This window comes from Urocampus carinirostris, chromosome 7 (assembly GCF_059441175.1).
Source record: "Urocampus carinirostris isolate Australia breed hairy pipefish chromosome 7, RoL_Ucar_1.0, whole genome shotgun sequence".
NCBI lineage: Eukaryota > Metazoa > Chordata > Actinopteri > Syngnathiformes > Syngnathidae > Urocampus > Urocampus carinirostris.
In genome coordinates, this window is record NC_142355.1 from 42,545,331 (window position 1) to 42,555,772 (window position 10,442).

The window sequence follows — 10,442 nt, forward strand, 5'->3', positions numbered from 1 at the left end:
TATTTGTATAAATTCAATCACGAGTTAGAAATCTCATCTCATTAGCCGTACCGCTTATCCTCATTAGGGTCGCGGGGGGGCTGGAGCCCATCCCAGCCATCTCCGGGCAGTGGGCAGGGGACACAGGGACAGACAGCTCATTCACACCTAGGGACAATTTAGACCAGCCAATTCACCTGAAATGCATGTTTTTGGAATGTGGGAGGAAACCGGAGTGCCCAGAGGAAACCCACGCAAGCACGGGGAGAACATACAAACTCCGCACAGGAAGTCTGGAGCTGGATTTGAACCCACGACAGGTTCCCGAGACATTAACTGTGCCGCACAAGCGCTAACCACTGCGCCGCCGTGCTGCCCTCGAGTTAGAAATATATAGAAATATATAGAAATATATATATATATACTGGACTGTCTCAGAAAATTAGAATATTGTGATAAAGTTCTTTATTTTCTGTAATGCAAATAAAAAAACAAAAATGTCATACATTCTGGATTCATTACACATCAACTGAACTATTTCAAGCCTTTTATTATTTGAATATTGCTGATTTTGGCTTACAGCTGAAAAAAACTAAAAAATCCTATCTCAAAATATTAGAATACTTCCTCAGACCAAGTAAAAAAATAATTTTTTAACAGCAAAACTAAATCAAACATTTGAAAATGTCCATTGATGCACTCAGTACTTGGTCCGGCGTGGCATGGAGGCAATCAGCCTGTGGCATTGCTGAGGTGTTATTGATGCCCAGGATGCTTCGATAGCGGCCTTCAGCTCATTTGCATTTGTAGGTCTGGTGTCTTTCATCTTCTTCTTAACTATACCCCACAAATTCTCAATGGGGTTCAGGTCAGGGGAATTAGCAGGCCAATCAAGGACAGTGATGCACGGGTCAGTGCACCCGTTACTGGTGGTTTTGGCACTGTGGGCAGGTGCCAGATCATGCTGGAAAATGAAATCCTCATCTCCATAGAGCTTTTCAGCAGATGGAAGCATGTAGTGCTCTAAAATCTCTTGGTACACAGTTGCATTTACTCTGGACTTGATGAAACACAGTGGACCAACACCAGCAGCTGACATGGCTCCCCAAACCATTGCTGACTGTGGGAACTTCACACTGGATTTCAAGCAACTTGGATTTTGCTCCTCTCCAGCCTTTCTCCAGACTCTGGCGCCTTGACTTCCAAATGAAATGCAAAACTTGCTTTCGTCTGAAAAGAGGACTTTGGACCACTCTGCAACTGTCCAGTGCTTCTTCTCCATAGCCCAAGTCAGACGCTTCTTCCGTTGTCTTGAGTTCAGAAGTGGCTTGACCATGGGAATACGGCTATTGTAGCCCATTTCCCGGACACGTCTGTGAACTGTGGCTTTTGATACCTGGACTCCAGCTTCAGCCCACTGTCTTTGAAGCTCCCCCAAATTCTGGAAGCGGCTCTTCTTCACAATTTTGTTAAGGCTGCGGTCATCTCTCTTGGTTGTGCAGCGTTTCCGGCCACATTTTTCCCTTCCAACAGACTTTTTGTGGATATGCTTTGAAACTGCACTCTGTGAACAGCCTGCTCTTTGAGAAATTTCTTTTTGTGTCTTACCCTCCTGATGGAGGGTATCAATGATGGTCCTCTGGACAGCAGACAGATCAGCAGTCTTCCCCATACTTGTGATTTAGTTTACTGAACCAAGCTGAGTGTTTTTAAGGCTCAGGAAACCCTCGCAAGGTGTTTCGAGTTAATTAGATGATTCAGGTGATTAGTTGAATAGCCTACTTGTATACTTTTTCATGATATTCTAATATTTTGAGATAGGATTTTTGAGTTTTCTTAAGCTGTAAGCCAAATTCAGCAATATTCAAATAATAAAAGGCTTGAAATAGTTCAGTTGATGTGTAATGAATCCATAATGTATGACATTTTTGTTTTTTTATTTGCATTACAGAAAATAAAGAACTTTATCACAATATTCTAATTTTCTGAGACAGTCCAGTATATATATATATATATATATATATATATATATATATATATATATATATATAAATGGTCTGCATTTATGTCGCGCTTTTCAAGTCAATGAAGACCTCCCAAAGCGCTTTACAATGCGCTTTACACACACACACATCTATCTATCTATCTATCTATCTAGGTAAACTAGGCAAGTTCTTCGACCCTGACTCACTCCTGTTTTGGCTCCCGTCTGTTTCCCGGCTTCGACCCATTTTCTGATCCCGACCGCGCTTTTTGCTCTCCTGTCCCGGCTACTGACCTGTTTTTTCTGCTCCCGATACCGCCATCGCGCGCCACGGAAGTACCACTTCCACGTTCAGAGCAACCTGCTCCACGCGACCAGCGATCACCGGATCGCGTGAGCAATCCTTTCCCTTCTTCCCAATTAAACTGAGAGAAACGTACGCAAGTGGGTCCTGTCTCTGTTCTGGTCCCGAGATGTATCTATTTATCCATTTATTTATATATGTATACATATTAATTATTTTTTATATATATTTTTTTTTCAAGAAAACAAAAGAAACAGACCTCATGCAGCCTAGCAAGCTTTTCAATCAGACCCGCCAAACAAAAATGGTCAACTTATAATGACAATAAATATATAATAGTAAACTAAGTAATGCTGATTAATATTTGTAGAGTTTTTTTGCCGCTAGCTTTATTCCCATTGTCCATTTGTTTGTCTTCTAAGAAAATACTACTACAGAACAACAACAAAAATACTATAAAAGTCCTACAAAACTAAATATCAAATTTAGAGCTTGAAAACAGAAACCTAATGTGTTGTTTTTCTTTCATTGTAGAAAAATACAAATACTTCAGAAATACTACAAAAATAGTACAGCAGTGGCAGCACGGCCGCGCAGTGGTTATCGCGTGTGCGGCACAGTCCTGAGGTCATGAGATCGAACGTCCTGTGTGGAGTTTGCATGTTCTCCCCGTGCTTGCATGGGTTTCCTCTGGGTACTCCGGTTTTCTCCCACTTTCCAAAAACATGCATTTCAGGTTAATTGGCCGGTCCAAATTCTCCCTTGGTGTGAATGAGCGAGTGAATTGTCTGTCCCTGTGGGCCCTGCCAACTGGCTGGCAACCACTTCAGGGTGCCCCCTGCCCACTGCCCGAAGATAGCTGGAATGGGCTCCAGCATCCCCGCGACCCTATTGAGGATAAGCGGTGCAGATAATGGAGGGATGAATGGATAGTACAGCAGTGATATAGAAATACTACTATAGAAACACTATAAAAATACAACTAATGTAATAGTACAAAAGAAAAGAAGAAATGTATTGCTTAAAAAAAGGACCTAATATCTTATTTCCAAACCATATATGATGAAACGAATATTATAAAAAACAAATGTAAAAAGAAACATAACATGATGTCTGGATGCACAGTATATGACATACACTATACTATATGTCATACATGACAACGCATACGTTTTCCCTGTATTGTATGCCTGTATTTGATCATTTCAAACTGTGTATGCTGTATTAAAATGTTTCTACTGAGAAAAAAATACTTCTACGTATAGTGCACAACACTAAAGTTACTGCAAGTGGGGGAAGATTTAGGAAAGATCCTGAATGTGATCATCATAATTATGCTCTTGAATTGGTTCTAAAACAGTTGTGCAGAAGAATTATTTAATGTGCAGAATAACTTTTTTATTGCAGAAGAAAGACTTTGTTTTATTTATTTATCGTTAAAAGTTTTTCCATTGTACCATTTACTTTATGAACACATGACTTCATTTCCAAAATTTTGCGCAAATAGAAGATTTTTCAGTTGGCACGTTGACTTGTTACAGGTTTAGTGCAATATCTGGGTTGGGTACAGTTTTTTTCTGATGTGAATACTTTATATTGCATGAGAAAACTTTAATTTTCTATGTTTATTAGTCTTTCTATTGTAAATTTTTGCCAACTGGATTGCAACCCTAAATACGTTGTAGCAATACAATGATAATAAAGGTGATTGTGATTCTTATTAGACTATAATGTGTAATGAAGAAAGAAAAAGTGAAAAGACAGCAATGGTGACTTTGATATATGAACTTCATCAAACGAAGTGAGTCACAGTGAGCCTAATATTAAATTTGGGTATTAGTATCCATGGAAAATATAAGAAATGAGCATAAAATGATACTATAGTCAAAACTTCTTGATCAACTATTTAAAGATATGGCCATTTGAATTACGGCCTTCCATCCACCTTTATCTGATAGAAAACCTGATAAAATAACGTTTAAAGGTTTATTTGCTTTTTATTGGGCGTAATACCAATCAAATGTTTGTACAGCTAAAGGGGTATTCTAATTTTAAAGTTTAAATTTAACCATAGGCGTAACCAACCCAAGCATGCCGAAAAAAACTGTAGCATTTTTAAAACTATTTTCTTTAATAAAAGGACAGGATAGGCTTAAACATATCTTTATTTGTGAATGAGCCATTTATTATTCAACAAAAAATAATCAAAGTTATTTTTAGTCTTCTTGTTCAGTCATGTTCTTGCCTACTCTCTGCTCATTTTACTTCACTTATTTTAATTTTAATTTTGTTTTCTAAAATCGGAAATATTTAACTTTAATCACTGTTTTTGTTAATTTCCCTATATATGGGCATTATGAAACTCAGGGAAAGTGTTGTCGAATGTTATATCTTTCAAAATAGCTAAAATCGTAAAACATGATTTTATAAACATGGTTTATCCGGTTTTTTTCTCAGTTATCGGCCTGTAGCTAGGAAATATAAGTTGCGACTTGCGGCTCATTTCTGCAGCTCGCGTCAACATGTCTCCAAGTGGTGCGAGAGTACAAATTAAACAGCATTGGCCTACCTTTGGAGATGCTTCTGGAAGCTCGCTGCACAAGAACTTTGCACGAGTACTTTGTACTGTAGTTACTTGCTTTAATTCCGATGGATCACCTGCAGCCAGTCCGCTTGCTTCGTTTTTGTCCTCCTTTGTGGTTTCTGCCTGACAATCGGGTGACAGAACTCCGCGTGCTGATGGAACTTACTCAAATTGAATGTTTGGACGTGCAAGCACACAAAAGTGCAGGATCTGAACATTAAGCTCTTACTGACTCCTAGAGGCGCGCTGAGGTGCTGAGTGGATTTTATTGCTACAGGGAGGGAGGACAAAAAACTTGACGGAATCAAACATGACACTACTCTGTTGGCCAATATTACATACCTGTCAACCTCCACGGCTCCATGCCCTTTCAAACTGTCGTATTTTCCCTTACAAAATACAAAATAATCTTACACCAACTTTTAACTTTCAAAGGTGTTTATTTATGTAGTTTAACATGTTATATTGTATATGTATTTTGTTATATCATATATATTGTTAATTAACATTTTGTTGTGAGATACGGAATTGCTCGACATGGATGAGGTTTATTAAAAAACTAAGTAGCATGGACGTTCACTGTAGAAGGAAGAAATACATTCGAATATAATTAAGTCGAATTTTCTCATTCAAATTACTAAATCATTTTCTGCATTAAATTATTGTTGGTAATATAATGATTACACTTTTCATTTTCTCCTTTTATACTTCCTTTTTTTCTTAACTTCTTTATACACATAATAATTCGTAATATAATGCATCAAAGCAAGTGAGCCGTTTGAGAGCCGGCTCTCTTTAATGAGATGAGCTGAAAAAGCCGAAGACTGACTTCCTTACACTACGCAACTACCACGGAATGATGCATGATGGTAAATCCCCAGGCGCAGACACATGCTCACAGTAGCATCAAACCTCTCGCTTCGTTTGCAACGGAAAAAAAAAACGATACCGAGATAGAGGCTACCGCGGCGAACTCGTTTGACTTGACTGATTTGCCGTTTCGTGATAGTTGGTGTATATCGGATGGTACCCATAATTGACAAATTTGCGTTTTTCTATACAGATTTTCTTGTAAGTCGTACACGTCTTAAAACGCATAATAAACGTACTTTGTACGGTAAAAAACGTACAGGTTGACAGGTATGATATTAAAAGTTTACAGTTTGGATAAAAAGTATTTTTATGATGTCAAGCCTTGAGCAAAAATGACTTACGGCTTTGGGGCGGCAGTAGCTCAGGAGGTAGAGCGATCGTTTTAGGATTAACGGATCCCAGTTCAAATCCCGGATTGTCCGTGTTACATGTCGAAGTGTCCTTGGGTAAGACACTGAACCCCCAATGAGGAAGAAGGGGGCGGTAGGGTGGCAGCAGTCCGAAGTCAGAAGTTTAAATGTTTGTTTGACGATTTGTACACAACACGTTAGGGCTTCACGAATAAACAAAATCGAGTCAACATCGCGATGTGACGTAGTGCGGTTGCGAAAAGAGAAGGAAAAAGCTTGCACCGAAGAAGGGTGGTACGTCACTTGTTTGAACCTATTTTGGTTCTGACGAAGCGGGCGTGGAACAGAAGAAAACGCCCGTTGCAGAATTTGCTTTCGTGTAGTAGCTAGGTCCAAAGGAAACACAAGTCATTTGTACCAGCACCTTAAGAATTATCACACATTAAGATAAACGGCAGGTCAAAAATGATCACAAATAAAAGACGAAGAAAGTGCTTCTACAAGTGGACTGAGAGGCAATCAAACCTCCATCAAAGCAGCATTTGCGACCTTCACGCTGTACGAAAAAAGTTCGCAAAGGCACAAAGAAATAACCTATGCTGTGACTCTAGCTAAACATGTCTAATAGTGCCCAACCCCAAAACTTCATTATCGATTAGAGGTTAGGACTTTTTATTTATGCAAGTTAATAAGTGAAATGTTATAAGAGTAATAAATAGTAGCAGCAGTGGGGTTGATAAGTTAGCAGGAATGGTGGGTTTTAGAATACATTTCTTGCACTGATGCGGTAGCACATGGTAAATTTTGTATTACACTAATTGCAGATGTGTCATGTTTACGGCCTTAAAAGTATGTGGATTATTTTTAGTGTGCAATGTTTACATTTTTATAGTGTGCACAATTTATTCTTGTTGTTGTTTACTTTGTTTGGTGTGGGTTATTTTAAGTGCGTACTTTTTATCTTTTATACTGTGCAAATGTTCTTGATTTCTTTTAAGAGTTCATTATTTCCTTTTTCAAATGTTATTCATGTTAGAGATTGACTTTGTTTGGTTATGCAAACATGTCAAAATAAATAATTAGAATGTTATTTTGTGATGTTTTATTTTGAAAATTCTCCAGACTACTATTTTAATGAGCTTGAAGTGTTATCTAGTGCATTTGATAGGTGGCTAGGTACTTCTATCGATTAAAGAATTGAAAAGTGAAAAATGGTCAACAGAAAGCAACCCTAACAAAGCATGCCAGAAGATGGTGCTTTTTTCTCTAGGTCTAGCATTTCACAATGGTTGAGTGTTAACAAAAACAAAATAACACAGAAAATGTACTTAAGAAAAAAAATCGAAAATAGCTAGGAATTCACTGGGAGCCAAGGGCGCTCGAGCCTGCAAAAGTTTGGGAACCATTGATCGAGGTTATCTAACGGGATCCTGAGGCAATCCCAGACCAGCCTAGGGACATAGTCTCTCCAGTCCTGGGTTGTCCCCGGGCCTCCTGCCAATGGGTCCTGCCTACCGAGGGAGGAGTCAAGGAGGCATCCTTATCAGATGCCCGTGCCACCTCAACTAGTTCCTTTCAATGTGAAGGAGCAGTGGCTCTAGACTGAGTACCTCCCGGCTTAAAGTGTTTCTCACCCTATCTCTGAGGAAGAGCCAAGTCACCCTGTGCGGGAGACTGATTTCAGCCGCTGGTATCCGGGATCTTGTTCTTTTTGTCATGAAGCAAAGTTCGTGACCATACGTGATGGTAAGAATGTAGATTGACTGGTAAATCGAGAGCTTTTCCTTTTGGCTCAGCTCCTTCTTCAAAACGGGTCGTTAGCCGGAGCCAACGGGAAAATCAAGAACAGACGAGTGGGAAACGGACGAAGACGGGACTGGCGGGAGCCAGAGTCAAATTGCTTGCCTTGCGTATGCAGAGGTTCGTTGACGGACTGACAAGGAGTGACTGGAGCACTGGGTATAAAAAGGAGGGGAATCAATCAGGCAACTAGCAGCAGCTGGCGCCAAACGAGCGGGCACAGTTGAGTACAATGAGCAATCGTGACATATCAATGTAGCAATATTGGGTGGTTAAAAAAAATATTTGAAAATAATCGATTAACTAATTAAATTAAGGTTCATTCTTTCCAAAAACTTTTCTCGCCTTTTTGGAACACCACATACGTTTTTAGATCATTATATCAGGAAAAACATATGGAAAACCTTTTTAGTTGTTCTAAAGGGTGGCTACATACAAATTTAGGGGAAATATTTTCACAATTTTTACTATTTGGATATAGTTTAATCAAGACACAAACTCTTGTATTTATGGAGTTTTCTTTTACTTACAATCTACTGAACAAACTTGAATATAACACAGAACAAAACACTAAATGGAAAATAAAAGTTGGAATCTTAACTAGCACCATTTAGATAGGAAACAATGTTGGCTTAATTATTATGTGTAATTTGATAGAATCCCCCCAAAATAGAAAACCTGGTTAGGACGAGGACCATGGAATGCAGTGTTTTGAAGCCCCCTCCCCTACCTGACCACTGGCTGCCCTAATGCATTGTGCCTCTGAGGCAGGGAAGAAGGCAACAGGAGAGTGAGATAGCAGCCTGATCGATCTGCTCACCCTTACCACAAGATAAAAATGACAAAGGTGAACAGGAAGTTTGGCGTGGTATTGATTTTTAAAGTGATCTATCACTGTGGCAACTCCACAAATTTACATAATCACATGCAACAAGCTGCAACCAAAACTTTAAACATGTTACTGTTCCTAGCAGAGACCTATGAATCTGGTGTCACTATGGGAACAGAGCCAAAAGGGCTTATTCCTTGGAGCAGAGAACCAAAAGCAAGGAATGAGAACCAAATGACACGTTGTTTGCGCAACTGAATTTATTTTCAAAATATCATAGAATGGAAAGAATTTTACCTCTTTTTTTTTATTTATTAAGTATTGATATTTGTGTTACATTGCTGATTTTTGGTTTGTTTCTCTTTGTTTTGAAACATCTGTATTATTTTTATACTGTTGATGTTTGTAGATATGGCCCGGCATTTCTGAGCGATTTCCTTGGCCGTGGTTTGTTGAAAAGCACAAGGGAGCCACTTGGGAGTGCCGAAGAGTCACATGGTTGCATGTACCTCTAGAGGCATTTGTACACATCTGGTACCCCGGGCAGCCAAAGGCAGGTTTTACACTTGGAAAAACATGATCAATTTTTCATATTTGAACAAAAGCAAACAGTCAAAATCAAATCAGGCGTGCCTTCAAGTGCTCCCCGTAAAGTCGGGGTTGCATCCAGTCCTGACTTCCCTTCACTCTAAACAAAACAAATTCCTCTAGGCCTCTGGCCTGTTACCCCAGAGTTTTGGAGGGCTGGTGCTCTCTCCTCCCCATATTGGTGATATTCTCTTCTCTGTTGGCAACTGTCTTTAAATACAGCTCTCTTAAAAATGTGGTTGATGATTTTGTCCCCTCAAGGGCACATCATTAACAGAATATAGCTATTTGCATTAGGAATAACCTGGGGCTCTAATCTAACTCTGATTTGTCAATTACTCACATCAGGAGCGCTATTCGCACAAAGACAGATTTATCAAGCCGTAGTTTAAGGGACTAATGACTTAATAGCCGGTGTGGGATGAAACTGGACGCCTGCCAAAAAGACCTGCATTGATTACAGCATACACTACTCAGAAAACCCACAGGCCAACGGTGAAATTGAGCTTTTCAACAGAGTCTTCAAGGACTGTATACAAACAGCCAACATCGAAGGTAAACCACTGAAAGCCTTTTTCACTGAGTTTTTACACACTTACAGAGCCACACCACATGCCGTGACTTCAGTATCCCCCGCTGAACTGTTGCATGGTAGACCACTGAATACAACGCTTCACATCACAGGTCTTCACTCCATGCGCCCCACTGCTGACAAAGGCAACATGCTACAAAACATACAAAACAAACAACAGAAGTCAAAACAATACACTGACAAACGTCGTGGTGCAAAATCACCCAGCTTCCAGATTGGCTCTGCGGTTCGCGTCCGCAAACCTGGAATCATTGCCAAAGGACACTCAAAGTTCACCAAGCCACTGACAGTGGTAGCCCAAAAGGGTCCAGCCACTTATCTGCTGTCTGATGTAAAGGTGTGGAATGCCTTCCACCTTGCCCATTCTTCCACCTGTGCTGCTGCTTCAGCGCCACAGGTGCTGATGCTTGCCTCCTGCCAAGCAACCAAGGTGAGCCACCTGAACCTGAGCTTGAAACTGTGCCCTCACCACATCCCTCTCCGAGTGCACCGAGAATATGACATGCTCCTGCATGGCTTCAAGATTACGTGATTTACACAAAAAAAAAGATACAGAAAA

The 10,442-nt window shown here is 39.8% G+C and overlaps 1 protein-coding gene across 1 annotated transcript in view; it reads right to left on the reverse strand.

Moving 5' to 3' along the window:
• Window positions 1-5,053, reverse strand: part of LOC148363353 (tetraspanin-9-like) — a 407,202-nt gene extending 402,149 nt beyond the window's left edge. Inside the window, exon 1 of the mRNA XM_088341017.1 lies at window positions 4,837-5,053. The gene's annotated coding sequence lies outside the window, so the exon portion shown is untranslated. The remainder of the gene's footprint in view (window positions 1-4,836) is intronic.
• Window positions 5,054-10,442: the final 5,389 nt, after the last annotated feature.